The sequence below is a fragment of the Primulina huaijiensis genome, chromosome 2 (assembly GCF_012295235.1).
Source record: "Primulina huaijiensis isolate GDHJ02 chromosome 2, ASM1229523v2, whole genome shotgun sequence".
Lineage (NCBI taxonomy): Eukaryota > Viridiplantae > Streptophyta > Magnoliopsida > Lamiales > Gesneriaceae > Primulina > Primulina huaijiensis.
Genome location: NC_133307.1, coordinates 7,457,206 through 7,469,771, shown reverse-complemented (window position 1 = coordinate 7,469,771; position 12,566 = coordinate 7,457,206).

Below are 12,566 nucleotides of genomic sequence, written 5' to 3'. Positions count from 1 at the left end.
ACTGTGGGTAATAAGGGGACGAGTTTATCAATTTGATTTAATAATCTTCAGCGAACTCTCTCATATCAGAACCCGTGAACAATAGTGCCTTGATATGTGGTTAGTGACTCTGAAATCCCAAATCTTTGAATGATGTTTTCTTTCAGAATGGATGATTAATAGTAGCCATACCTTCTGATCAACCATTTCATCTTCACTACAGATTAGTGCTCTCTGCAAAATCCCTCGTGAACTTGCTTCATAATTTCCAATGCTTCTGGAAAACCTATGCATCTCTGGAGCAAACCATCAAGCCCTTTCATGTACAAATCCCCTTCCACTAAGACGTAGTTAAGAGCTCTCATTTTCAGACCATAGTTATCTCTCCCAAGAGATTCCAGTACCTTTTTTTACGTCATCTCTCCAATCACTTACTAAGTTTATATCCAAGTTAAATACGTCTACATAAATCTCTCTTTGCTAAATTGAGTGATGGTTCCTTTTCTGAATCACTACAAGCTAGTGTGTAGTTTTTGGAGACATTTTTAACCCTGAGGCTATTTGAGCTAATTCATCTGCCTCTTAAGTTTCTTGCCTTGGTACAAGCACCAATGACACTTCTTCAAAATCATTTAAAGTTGGGGTGCAGCAGTGTAATATGGTGATAATGATAAACTAGTGCACTTGAACTCTTTTGATAGTTGTTTAAGCACTAGTTGTGAATCCCCTGATATCAACAACTCTTTTCCCAAATATTTCAGAATTTTCAGTCCAATGACCAATGTCTCGTATTCCGCTTGATTGTTGGTGCATGGAAAACCCAACTTAAAAGATAGAGCGGTTTTCATACCTCTTGAGGAAGAGATCACAATACCAGCTCTAGTTGTTGTTTCTGTACTTGATCCATCAAATTTTAATTCCCGTTGTTGAACTCCAACTCAACAAACTAGAAATATAGCCTGCTCTTCAATAAACTCATCAAGTGAAGGGTGATCAGCTAGGAAATCAACAATAGCGTGGACTTTTATTGACTTCTGGAGATAATAGATCAATGTAAACTCTGACAATCCCAAAAACCATTTACTAATTCTACTAGAGAAAATGAATCTATTAAGCATGTACTTAATCAAATCAGTCTTAGCCACAACGAACACTCTTGATTGAGTCAAATAATGTCATAACTTAGTACATGAATAATACAACGCTAATAAAAACTTCTCAATCACAGAATACTTAACTTCTACCGGAGTAAGAAATCTACTTAAATAATAAATAGCCTTCTCATTTTCTTCTTGATTATTTTGAACTAGCAAACATCAAATTGACTCATGAGCGGAATAAACATAAATTCAAGAGGTATCCCATACCTGGGTGGCATAAGAACATGAGGATTGGATAGATATCCCTTGATCATATCAGAAGCCTTCTGATGTGACTCTTCCCATTGAGTTCTCCATTGTCTTTAAATTTCAAAAATTGTGAGAATTCCTTCATTTTCCCTACAAAGTTAGAGACAAAATGTCTCAAGCAGTTTACTTGCCCAATAAGGCATCGTAACTTTTTCTTGTTCTTAGGTGGATTTGCCTCCATAATAGCATTAACTTTGTTTTTATCCATATCGACTCACCTCTGGTGTACCAGAAATCCCTAGAAGTTATCTGCTTTCAAACCAAAGACGCATTTCAACGGATTTAAATTCAAATCATATTGTCTCATCCTTTGGAAACTCTTCCTCAAATGCTCGATGTGATCAAAAACTTGCTTAGATTTCAAAATGATATTATCTATATATACTTCAACATGATGCCCTATCATGTCGTGACAGATCGAATTCATAGATATTTGATACGTGGCACCCGCATTTTTCAGCCCAAATGACATGACAATCCATTCAAACGTACCAACAGCTCATGGACGCCTAAATGATGTCTTAGATGTATATGCCTCTGCTATCTTGATCTGATTATAACCGAGAATCCATCCATAAAGGATATCAACTCATGCCTAACTATTGGATCGATCAACATGTCATCTATAAGCATCATGTTGACATCCTTGGGAGTTTCACAGTTCAAATCTCTAAATTCGATGTATATTCTGATATTGACATTCTTTTTCATGACTAACACAATGTCCGAAAGACACTCAGTATATCTGTTGGTTTTTATAAACTTGACTTTTAACAGTTTCTTGATTTCCCCTTTCACCTTCAACTCAACTTCTTTTGACATGCGACGAGGATGCTGTTAGGATCGGTTGGGGGGGAATAGTTGAGCTAAAATAGCTCGGTTCTTGAAATATTGAACACCAATGAATTAAATCGAGTTTGATATTAAATCAAGCGAAAAACACTCGAAATAATCCTTTGTAGAAACCGATTAGATATTTTGTAAAGAATTTAAAATATATGCAAGTTGAATGAGTAAAAATATTTTAGTTGAAGCATTTTATCAAACACTTTGTATGCAATATTTTGGTATTTGAAGAACACATAAAATGCTTCAACAATGCATGTTCAAAACAGTGGAAATGATAAGTAAATGCAATAAATAAATAGACACGAATTTGTTTATGGATGTTCGGAGACTTCAAATGCTCATGCGTCACCCTTTCTTCCCCTTGGGAAGGATTCACTAGAAGACTTTGATTTATACAACTCTTTGTACAAACCCACTCAGCTTAGGACTTACACTAGTGCCTAACTGAACTCATAGCACTCAAGATTGTAGGCAGCACCTCACAATGAGCATATTGTTTAATTTCTAATATGCAAAGACTACATACACAAGTTTATTGTCTTTTTGCAAGACTCACTCAACTAATCTTTGAAGTTCAACTCTCTTGTATATATGTGAGTGATTGTGTGTGAGGAATTTATCAGTTACAATGTACATCTCAAATGCATCTTCACACAAGGGCTTGTGCTCTCAACTAGCTGATTTCTTCATGCTAACTGCCCATGCTTTAAATCCTCTTCAAAAGCTCTTGTTTGATCTTCAAGATGTTGTATTTATAAACCCCAACAATGATATATACGTTAGACACAAGAATATGACAGTTTGGAAAGTTTCTGTACTGTTTCTGAGATTGCAACGGTCATATTTGCCTTGCTGGAAATTTTCCCGAGTGGTCAACTCTGGTCTACTGGTTTAGTTCAGCTAGTCTGGTTCAGTTCAACTAGTTCGGTTCAGTTTCAGCTGGTCTGGTTCAGTTGGTCAGCAGCTGGTTCAGTTCAGTTGGTTAGCTGCTGGTTCAGTTCAGTTCAATTGGTCAGCAGCTAGTTCAGTTCAGTTCAGTTGGTCAGCTCCTGGTTCAGTTCAGTTTCAGCTGGTGTGCTGAAATCAACCTAGCTGATTTCTGTTTTTGCAGAATTAGTAATTTCATCGTCATTTATCAGCATTTTAAGCTTCGATTCAGACTTTGACTTCCGAAGATGATTTGTAGATCATCGTCTTATCTTTTCAACGCATACTAAATCGCTTTATTATAATAAAGAAGCTGAGAGATGTGACAAAAATACCGCAACTGCTCATACCCAACTGATTGCTATTTTTGTGCAATCAGTTCGGTAATTCAGCGATCACTTAGACCTTGATAACATCCGATTTTGCCCAACTGACGTGAAATACGACTTGTTCCAAATTGCGTTTTCTAATCATTCAAATTAGCTGATTGTCATTTGAATCATCCAGTTGAGAGATATCATCAAAATATCAAAGCTCGCCAGAAATTCAGTTTGTGCAGAATTCAGTTTCAGTTTGCTTATTGTGTTAATAACTTCACACTTGAGTAAATATGTTAGAAACACAATAACAAGTTTTGTTAATATCAAAATCAAGATTGCGAACATGAAATGTTCTAACAATCTCCCCCCTTTTTGATGATCACAAAACTTGGATAAACAATCAAATTCAACTAACATATTTCTCCCCTTTTTGTATGAATCAAAAATTCATATTTTCACAACATTTTAAGCACAAAATTTTCTCCCCCTCAATATTTAAAAATAATCTCTCCATTAAATTTTTATGAGTTCTCCCCCTATATTTCTGAAATTTTTAAAATTATAAACGAAGAGAGATAACTAACCAATTTTCTCCATAGCTCATTTTCTGCTGCAGCACATATGCTCTGCCTTCAACGAATAAACTGCTTTTTCTCGGGTATAAATAGGCTGCAAATTTTATACCGATGTAATTCTCTATGAGTCTAGTTTTCAATGCAAAAAGCGTTTTGTCATTTGGACACTCGAGCAAGGAGATATGTCATTTTTCCTACTGTCGCTGCAAGCTGCACGAAAATTCAGTTTTGCATATATATGTTTAAACAATCTGAAATTTTCGGATTTTAAACATCAAAATCAGTTTCAATGTTCTTTCAAGAACGACCCACTCTGATACCACTTGATAGATTGGTTAGGGGGTGAAAGAGTGTTTAGAAGGGAGGTTGAATAAACACTAACAATTTTCACAACTTTTTCGAATATTGAGTCAGTTTGGTGATAAACTGAAACTCGAGAATCTTGTCAGTCGATATCAATTAGTTAACAATAATAGTGCAAAAATAAACTGACTGATAGATAAAATAACACTAAAATAAGAACACACAAGATTTTACGGATGTGAAATGGTTTGAAACCCTCTTTTATTGATAGTCAATGTTCGCCCAATCCCCTATCTAAACCTGGAATGTCATCGTAATCCCATGAAAAACAATTTTTGTACTCTTTCAATAAGCTAACAAAATCTTGGTTCATCCTTTCTTTCTGTAACTTACTTACATATACCACTTAGGATCCTCAAGCTCCCCGAAGTTTATTTTTTCATGTTGGCCATTTTCCATTTGAGATGACGCCATTGACAACTCATCAACTTGGAGTTCATCTTCTTCATATTCTTCCTCTTGGACAATATCAGTTATATGGGTGTCCCATGCTTTTTCCTTTTCTAGTTTGTTCAGTACTTACTGCACATGTATTTTCCACATAGAGGCTGTAACTACCTATTTTCTTTTTTTGTTGAACTCTATCATCATGTTCTTCAATCAATGGCTGAATTATCAGTCTATACAACATGATAACAGTAGGCTTGAGGATTCTTTCCAACACTAAGCTTGGAGTTGGTGTTTGCATGCACACTGAATTCTTTTTCTTACTCTTGCTACCAACCTTAATGGGCCCAAAATTCCATTCTATTATCTAGCTTAAAAGTCACTCGAGCTGGCTTGAAAAGATTGTCCATCAGCTTCTACAATCTCCATGTCATGCCCTTTCCAAAATAATAGTGGCTAGTGCAACGAAGATGTGATGCACTGATTTTCACGGATCCAATCTCAGCCTAACTATAAGGCCTGAGATTACTGATATTGTAATCAGAAAATAATTATTAATGATTAATGTGATTATTTATAGAAGCTTGAAGAAGATATGGATGATATGGACTAAGAAGTGAAATCATGCGCGAGCGGTGCGAGAAGCCATTGTGCCGGACAGAATATTGCGCGCACATGCGCGGAGTGGAGGCGCGCACATGCGCGAGGTGACCCGTAGCCAAGATGTGAAGGCAGAGATTTGGGCGCACATGCGCGATGATGGGGCGCGCATATGCGCGAGAAGATGGGAAGCCAAAGTTCAGAACAGAACTTTTGGCGCATATGCGCCGAGTGGTGTCGCGCATATGCGCCAGCAGTTGTGAAGTCCAGCGCGAAGACCAGTAGGTCTCGCGCATATGCGCCGAGGGAGGTCGTGCATATGCGCGAGACGTTTTGCTTGAAAAATTAGCCACCCGTACAGTAACATGCATGATATATATATATTCTTTCACTTCTTTCAGATGAAACAAGAAAAAGAAACAGGAAATTCTCTCAGAAATCCTCCAAGCCCCAATTGATATTAGATTTACGATTTTGTTATATCCGGCAATCCGATTTTAAATCCGAACACAGTTTCAGACTCCTCTCGACGAGGGCTCCAACTGGACGTAAGTTTTGTTACGTTTTGATATGTTTTGAAATTATGCTATTGTCAGAATTGAATAGGATTCATATATGATGTTCTTGACATGATAGACATCATAGAATCGAAGTCCGATTAAGAAACAGATTGATTACGGATTTGTTATGATTTTTCAGATTATATTGAGTGGTATTGGACAGATTTGGATTATGGTTGGATTACAGATTGTAGTGGATATTGATTATAGATTGTAACTGTTATCTATTGATATGGTATTTACGGGGATATTGAGATTGTGCCGTTATGCCAATGATTTGAATTAAATTCAGATTAATCAGATTCAGTATTGAATTGAGAATGGAAGGGTGATATTATTATTCTCGATATGTCCTTTCAGATTTACAGAGACAATCTTGAGTTCAGAACTTCCGTTTCTTTAGACCGAAACTACAAACGAAAGGTATAAGTCAATGTGGTATTGGGAGATCGACACAAGTAGGATATACTTGTGTTTCCCTAAATCACATACTATTTGTTATTATTTGCATTGATTTGATTTGATATGCTTGTTCTATTGATATATAGAGAGCATGTGTTAGATGAAGATTAGACGAGTGATCTTGTGACAGAAGTACCTGATAGTGGCGGGATCGCCACGGCCACATTGCACGATGTCACAAGATAGTGTATTGGCGATAGTGCCACAGTCTGTGACGGATAGGTCAAGACACTGGAGGTTTGGTTATATCGACGTGGATAAAATCGGAGTTTCTTCTATTACTGTTGGTCGATATAAGAATACCAATGTCTGGAAACCGGGATCCCTAGACTAGGATTGAGTCTAGTCTGAGTCGTGGAGTCACGAGTATGATTGATAATTTTATATTAATTATGTTTCAAATTTTGATATATATCTGGTATCTGTTTCATGCTTTATATTAATTATATGATTGCATGTTTCGTTGATTTATATTGGGATTTATTCTCACCGGAGTTATCCGGCTGTTGTCGTGTTTGTTTGTGTGCATGACAACAGGTGGGACAGATTCAGGGTCGAGGAGATGAAGAGAGAGATTGTGATTAGAGTCGAGACTACGGACTTGATCTGAGATAGGGTTGAACACTTGATATTTAGTAGTTGAACCTTAGTTTGTAAATGATTGTATATAGTACAAGACTTGTACTTTATTTTTATACTGATATGTATAGTAGAGTGATTCCATTACGTTCCGCATTTGATATTATATTTTTAAAAAAAAAATGTTAGACCCTGTTGATTATAATTGATTAATTAGTCTCAATGAGGATTAAGAACATGATTAGCGTCTGGGTCCCCACACTAACAATGCCCGGAATTTGGAAGATAAGTTTACTACGTAAAACTAGCACAAAGACGACATACTCTCCATAGTAATATCAGCGGAAAATACCCCGATAGTCTTGGTGGTTTACCCTGTAAATTCAAAAATAAGAACTTATGTGGGGATTAAGTCTTCTTCGGTTTCCCCAATTTTCTTCATTGGCTTCCCATTCACATAGGCTTTGATGTGCAATGACCTTATGTACTTGGTCATAGCTAGTGTAGGCTTCTCGATTATCACTTTTTTAGGTTTGTTTGGGTGATATTCTTTGATAATAACTCTTGAACTTCATTCGAGGAGTTTTCTTGTATGATATTTTTTTGCCTTGATCCTTTGGGCACCAAATCCCCGCTCTCCTCTTCCACCATTTTAAACTTCTCTAGTAGTATCACCACTCATGTGGCACAATCTACTGAGATGTAAAATTTTCCCACACAAAAGTTAATTGTTTTTCATCTTTGATCATCATTTTTATTTAATAAATCATCATCGTCATCCCCTAACTTATCTTCTGTAGCTGATCTGCCAAACTTGGACATACTCCCCTCTCAGTCTTCGATGACGAGCATATCAAGTGTGGATCCATCTTTCAACTTAGCCTACTCCTCTTTTTTTACAGCAAATCTTTTTCTCAACAAGCTTTTTTATGGGTCTTAGTGAGTGGCCTAGGGAATTTTTTGTGTTAGGCCACTCTCCAGGATTCAGTAAACTCATTTCTGGCAGAAAGGACGAACCTTGTATGCTCCCCTGCCTTCAACAGTCTTTCTTACCGGAGCTTCATTCACATGTCGATCTCTATCACGATCAATTGATTTTTACCTAATTTCCATCCTTCGCGATTCAACTCCATGTATGTTTCTCTTATCCAACTATCTTCGGGGTGGATGGTGAGATGACTCCCCCCCTGAACCACTAATTCCTGTATACTAGTCTTCCGAGGAAATGTTGTTTCCTCGGCTCGGAGAGCGCAGATCCACCAACATTTCTGGAGTGTTGATGTATTGGTTTTGACCGATCAACACTATATTTCACGGCAGCCTCAAATATTTGACACTCTGGGATCCAACATTTCTTAATATTTCTATCTATCACCACGTGGCTTAGGTATCTTTTCTCATCAAGAAGATTACTCAAATATGTCACGTTTACATTGATAGAAGTTGCAGGGAAAATAAATCATCATCCACTGCCATGAACTTTATAAATCATCATCCACTGCCATGAACTTTTGTTTGTCGGAAAACTTCAAATATCCTTTGTTAATTCTATCCTACAAAATATTCTTAAAAGTTCAACAAGACTTAGTGACATAAATATACGATTTGGGGAACTTGCAATATTCTCGTCCCTTCAGGTCTTCTTTGGCTGACACTCTTTGATATGGTGGGAAAGTGATAAATTTCTCTTTTATCAAAAACCTCATCAGTCTTTGATACATCAAAAATGTAATGCATATCCTTCGGGAGTTGGGGGCTATTATTCTTAACTGGTTTTTGCCATTTTTTTAGCAAAAGAACAGTAAATGAACCACTTGATCGGATCTCAGCCAACTCAACGTCTTCAGTTCTTGATAATGGGGGCCCATAGTTGTTTTTTTTGTATGACTCTTCCCTCAACAATTCCTCATGTTCAACAACTTTCGCAGCCGACTCAAAGAAATCCCTGAACTCCATTCCTTAAAATTTCTTCCTCAATTCGAAATCCAGACATTTTGTGCCATTTTCACGAATTCAGTCTCAGGTAAGAACACCTCGCACCTATTCTTCATCCTTTTGAACATGTCAATAAACAACTCCAAACGAATGATTTTTGAGAAATCGACAATACATACCTCTGGTTCTGTTATAAAAAATTGAGTGTGAAATTGTCTTTATATCTCTTGTCAATTCATCATTGAATTTCTGAAAAGTGAGGCATACTAAACGAATGTGGTCCCTGTGAGGGAATTTTGGAATAACTACAACCTTAAGTTGTTGAAATTCTCCAAGTTGACTAGCTCCTCACATTGAATAGTAAATCTGGCTATGTGTTTGATGGGTCGGTTCTAACACCTACGAGGGTACTTCAAACACAATATTCTCAATGAGCTTCAATAGCTCGTGTTCTAAGAATGTAAACACCCATGAATTAAATCGAGTTTGGTTTTAAACCAAGTGGAAAATACTCGAAATAATCCTTCGTTAAGAAGCTGATTAGTTTGAAAGACTTTTAACTTGTGTGAACTGAATAACTAAAAGAAGGAGGATTGGTTCTTGCTTGTATCAGTTCAGTTATAGTGAGAACTAAACTGATAACAGCTCGAACTGATCAAATCAATTTGAAAACAATAGTTAAACAGTTAAATATACAAGATATATTTATGGATGTTTGGAGATTTCAGCTGCTCATACGTCACCCCTTCTACCACATCATGTAGGATCCATTAGAAAACTTTTATTTATACAACACTTTGCACAAACCCACTCAGCTTAGGACTTACACTACTGCCTAACTGAACTCTTAGTCTAGACTGAAGGCAGCACCTTCCATTCAACACTTGTTTAACGTCTATGTGTTAAAAACTACGTACACAAGTTTATTGTCTTTGTGCGAGACTCACTCAACTTTTCAATACGCTTTATTCTCTGTGTATATGTGAGTGATGGTGTGTGTGTGTGTGAGAACTGATCTATGGATACAACATGAAGGTGTTCTCACACACTGAGGGAAATATACTTCTAATCTAAGCTGATAACACTTTGAAGTGTTCTCTCAAATCTGGGCTGATTGCTTCTTGTAAGCTGATATGCGTTGAGCGTACCCTTCTTCTTTTCTCATGATTTTTCACATACATCTCTATTTCTTCTCTTGTTTGTTGATGGTCTTGATCTTGTATTTTTAGAGGCTACATGACCGTTCATCAAGATTCATCAAATATGTCTATTGTAGTTTGAATCTGTTCCTCGATATTTGTGTTTTATCTTTTCTGACAATCATTCTGGAACGTCTTGACTTTAAGCTCTGCTGCAACATTCATTATTATCCTTTGACTGGACTATTGCTTTCCTTAATGTGCACAGCTGGATTTCACTTAGATAAGCTTGTCTTGTTCTTCAAACTGGTCGGCTCCTAACTAATGCTCTGAACTGGTCAGTTGAACTGGTCTTGAACTGGTTTGGTGAAATCAGTTGGCTCGTCAGCTGAACTGATTTCACTGCTTCAGTTGAACTGGTCAGCTGGGCTCTTCATCAGTTGAGCTCTTGATCAGCTGGCCGGGCTTCTGAAGGTCTTCTGCTGAACTACCTATCAGCTGAACAATCTGTTGAACTGGTTCAGTTTGGTCAATCAGTTGGCACTTTCAGTTTGCATCTCGATAGCTTCAGTTTAGGCTCGGTAGCTTTCTGCCCACTTAGGTAAATTCATTAGAAACAAAATAACAAGTTTTGTTAACATCAAAATAAGATTGTGAACATGAAATGTTCCAAAAGTCTCCCTCTTTTTTATGATCACAAAACTTGAGCAATTAAAGCAATTTTTTTGAAAACTTCCCCTTTGTGAGAATCAAAAACATTTAAGTGAATTTTTCAGTTCTATGGATAAATGATTAAGAACAATTAAAAACTTCTCCTCAAGAACTGAATTAAAAAGAGTTTAAAATATTTTTCAGTTCGAGGGATAATTAAATAAAATTCCTCCTCAAGAACTGAATTAAAAACTAGTTTAAGACATTTTTCAGTTCGAGGATAAGAAAGCTCTCACTCAAGAACTGAATTAAAAACTCCCCCTTAAAAATATAATCATTTACGCAATTTAATGAAGTTTTAGCATCTTTTTATATTCAAGCAGTTTAAGCAACACATTAACTAGAAATAGCAGTTCAGTTACATTCAGACCAACTGGATAAACATGATGTTTATTTAATCAAATAAGCGTCCCTTATATCATACATTTAAGGACACCAACATGTGTAAGGGAATCGCTACTACAATAGCAAATTTTAAACAACATCAAATATCAGTCAGTTTATACATAGTAGAACTGAATATACCAATAACTGGTTGCCTTGAATGCTTTGAAATGTTGCATTGAACTTGAGTTTCTTTGCTAGAAGAGCAGCTAATTTGCCTCGGACTCGATATCTGTGCTGGCTAACAGGTCTAACTGATGCAAACTAGACTCAATTGATGCTAAACCACATTGATCATCTACTTTGATCTGATATGGCAATGAAGCGACGGTATACTGCTGATGATTCAGCTCCTAATCATCCAACATTTCAGCTGGTAATTGGGCTTCGTCTGTTGATCAGCTGAACTGATAGGATGGCAACTGAAATCTTGTCTGCTGATCAGTTTACCTATTCCGCTGTTAGTTTGGACTCAAAACCTTGCAAGCTGCTAAAGCAACAAAATACGGAGTCGAGAGAAGTGGCTACAATGTTAGTTGCAGATCTAAAAATCTTCTCTCCTCCCACGGTAAACACATATAAAATTTTTAAGAGGATTTTGAAAACCATTTTAAATAACATTTTGAAACATATTTTAAAATATTAGTTTTTAAATGTTCTTCTTAGAACAGCTAGCTCTGATACCAATTGATGGATCAGTTCTAACACCTGCGAGGGTGCTTCAAACACAATATTCGCAATGAGCTTCAATAGCTCGTGTTCTAAGAATGTAAACACCGATGAATTAAATCTAATTTGGTTTTAAACAAAACGAAAAATACTAGAAATAATCCTTCGTTAAGAAATCTGATTAGTTTGAAAGCCTTTTAACTTGTGTGGACTGAATAACTAAAAGAAGGGGGATCAGTTCTTACTTGTATCAGTTCAGTTTTAACTCAAACTGAATAGATAATAACTCAAACTGATCAAATAAATTTGAAAAAAATAGTTAAACAGTCAAATACACAAGATATTTTTATGGATGTTCGGAGACTTCAACTGCTCCTACGTCACCCCTTCTACCATATCGGGTAGGATCCACTAGAAGACTTTGATTTATACAACCCCTTCTTCTTTTCTCATGATTTTTCACACACACCTCTATTTCTTCTCTTGTTTGTTGATGGTCTTGATCTTGTATTTATAGAGGCTACGTGACCGTTCATCAAGATTCATCAAATATTTCCGTAGCAGCTTGAATTTGTTCTTCGTTATTTGTGTCTTGTCCTTTCTGATAGCTATTTTGGAACGTCTTGACTTTAAGCGCTGTTACAACGTTCATTATTGTCCTTTGACTAGACTATTGATTTCCTTAATGCGCACAGTTGGATTCCACTTAGATAAGCTT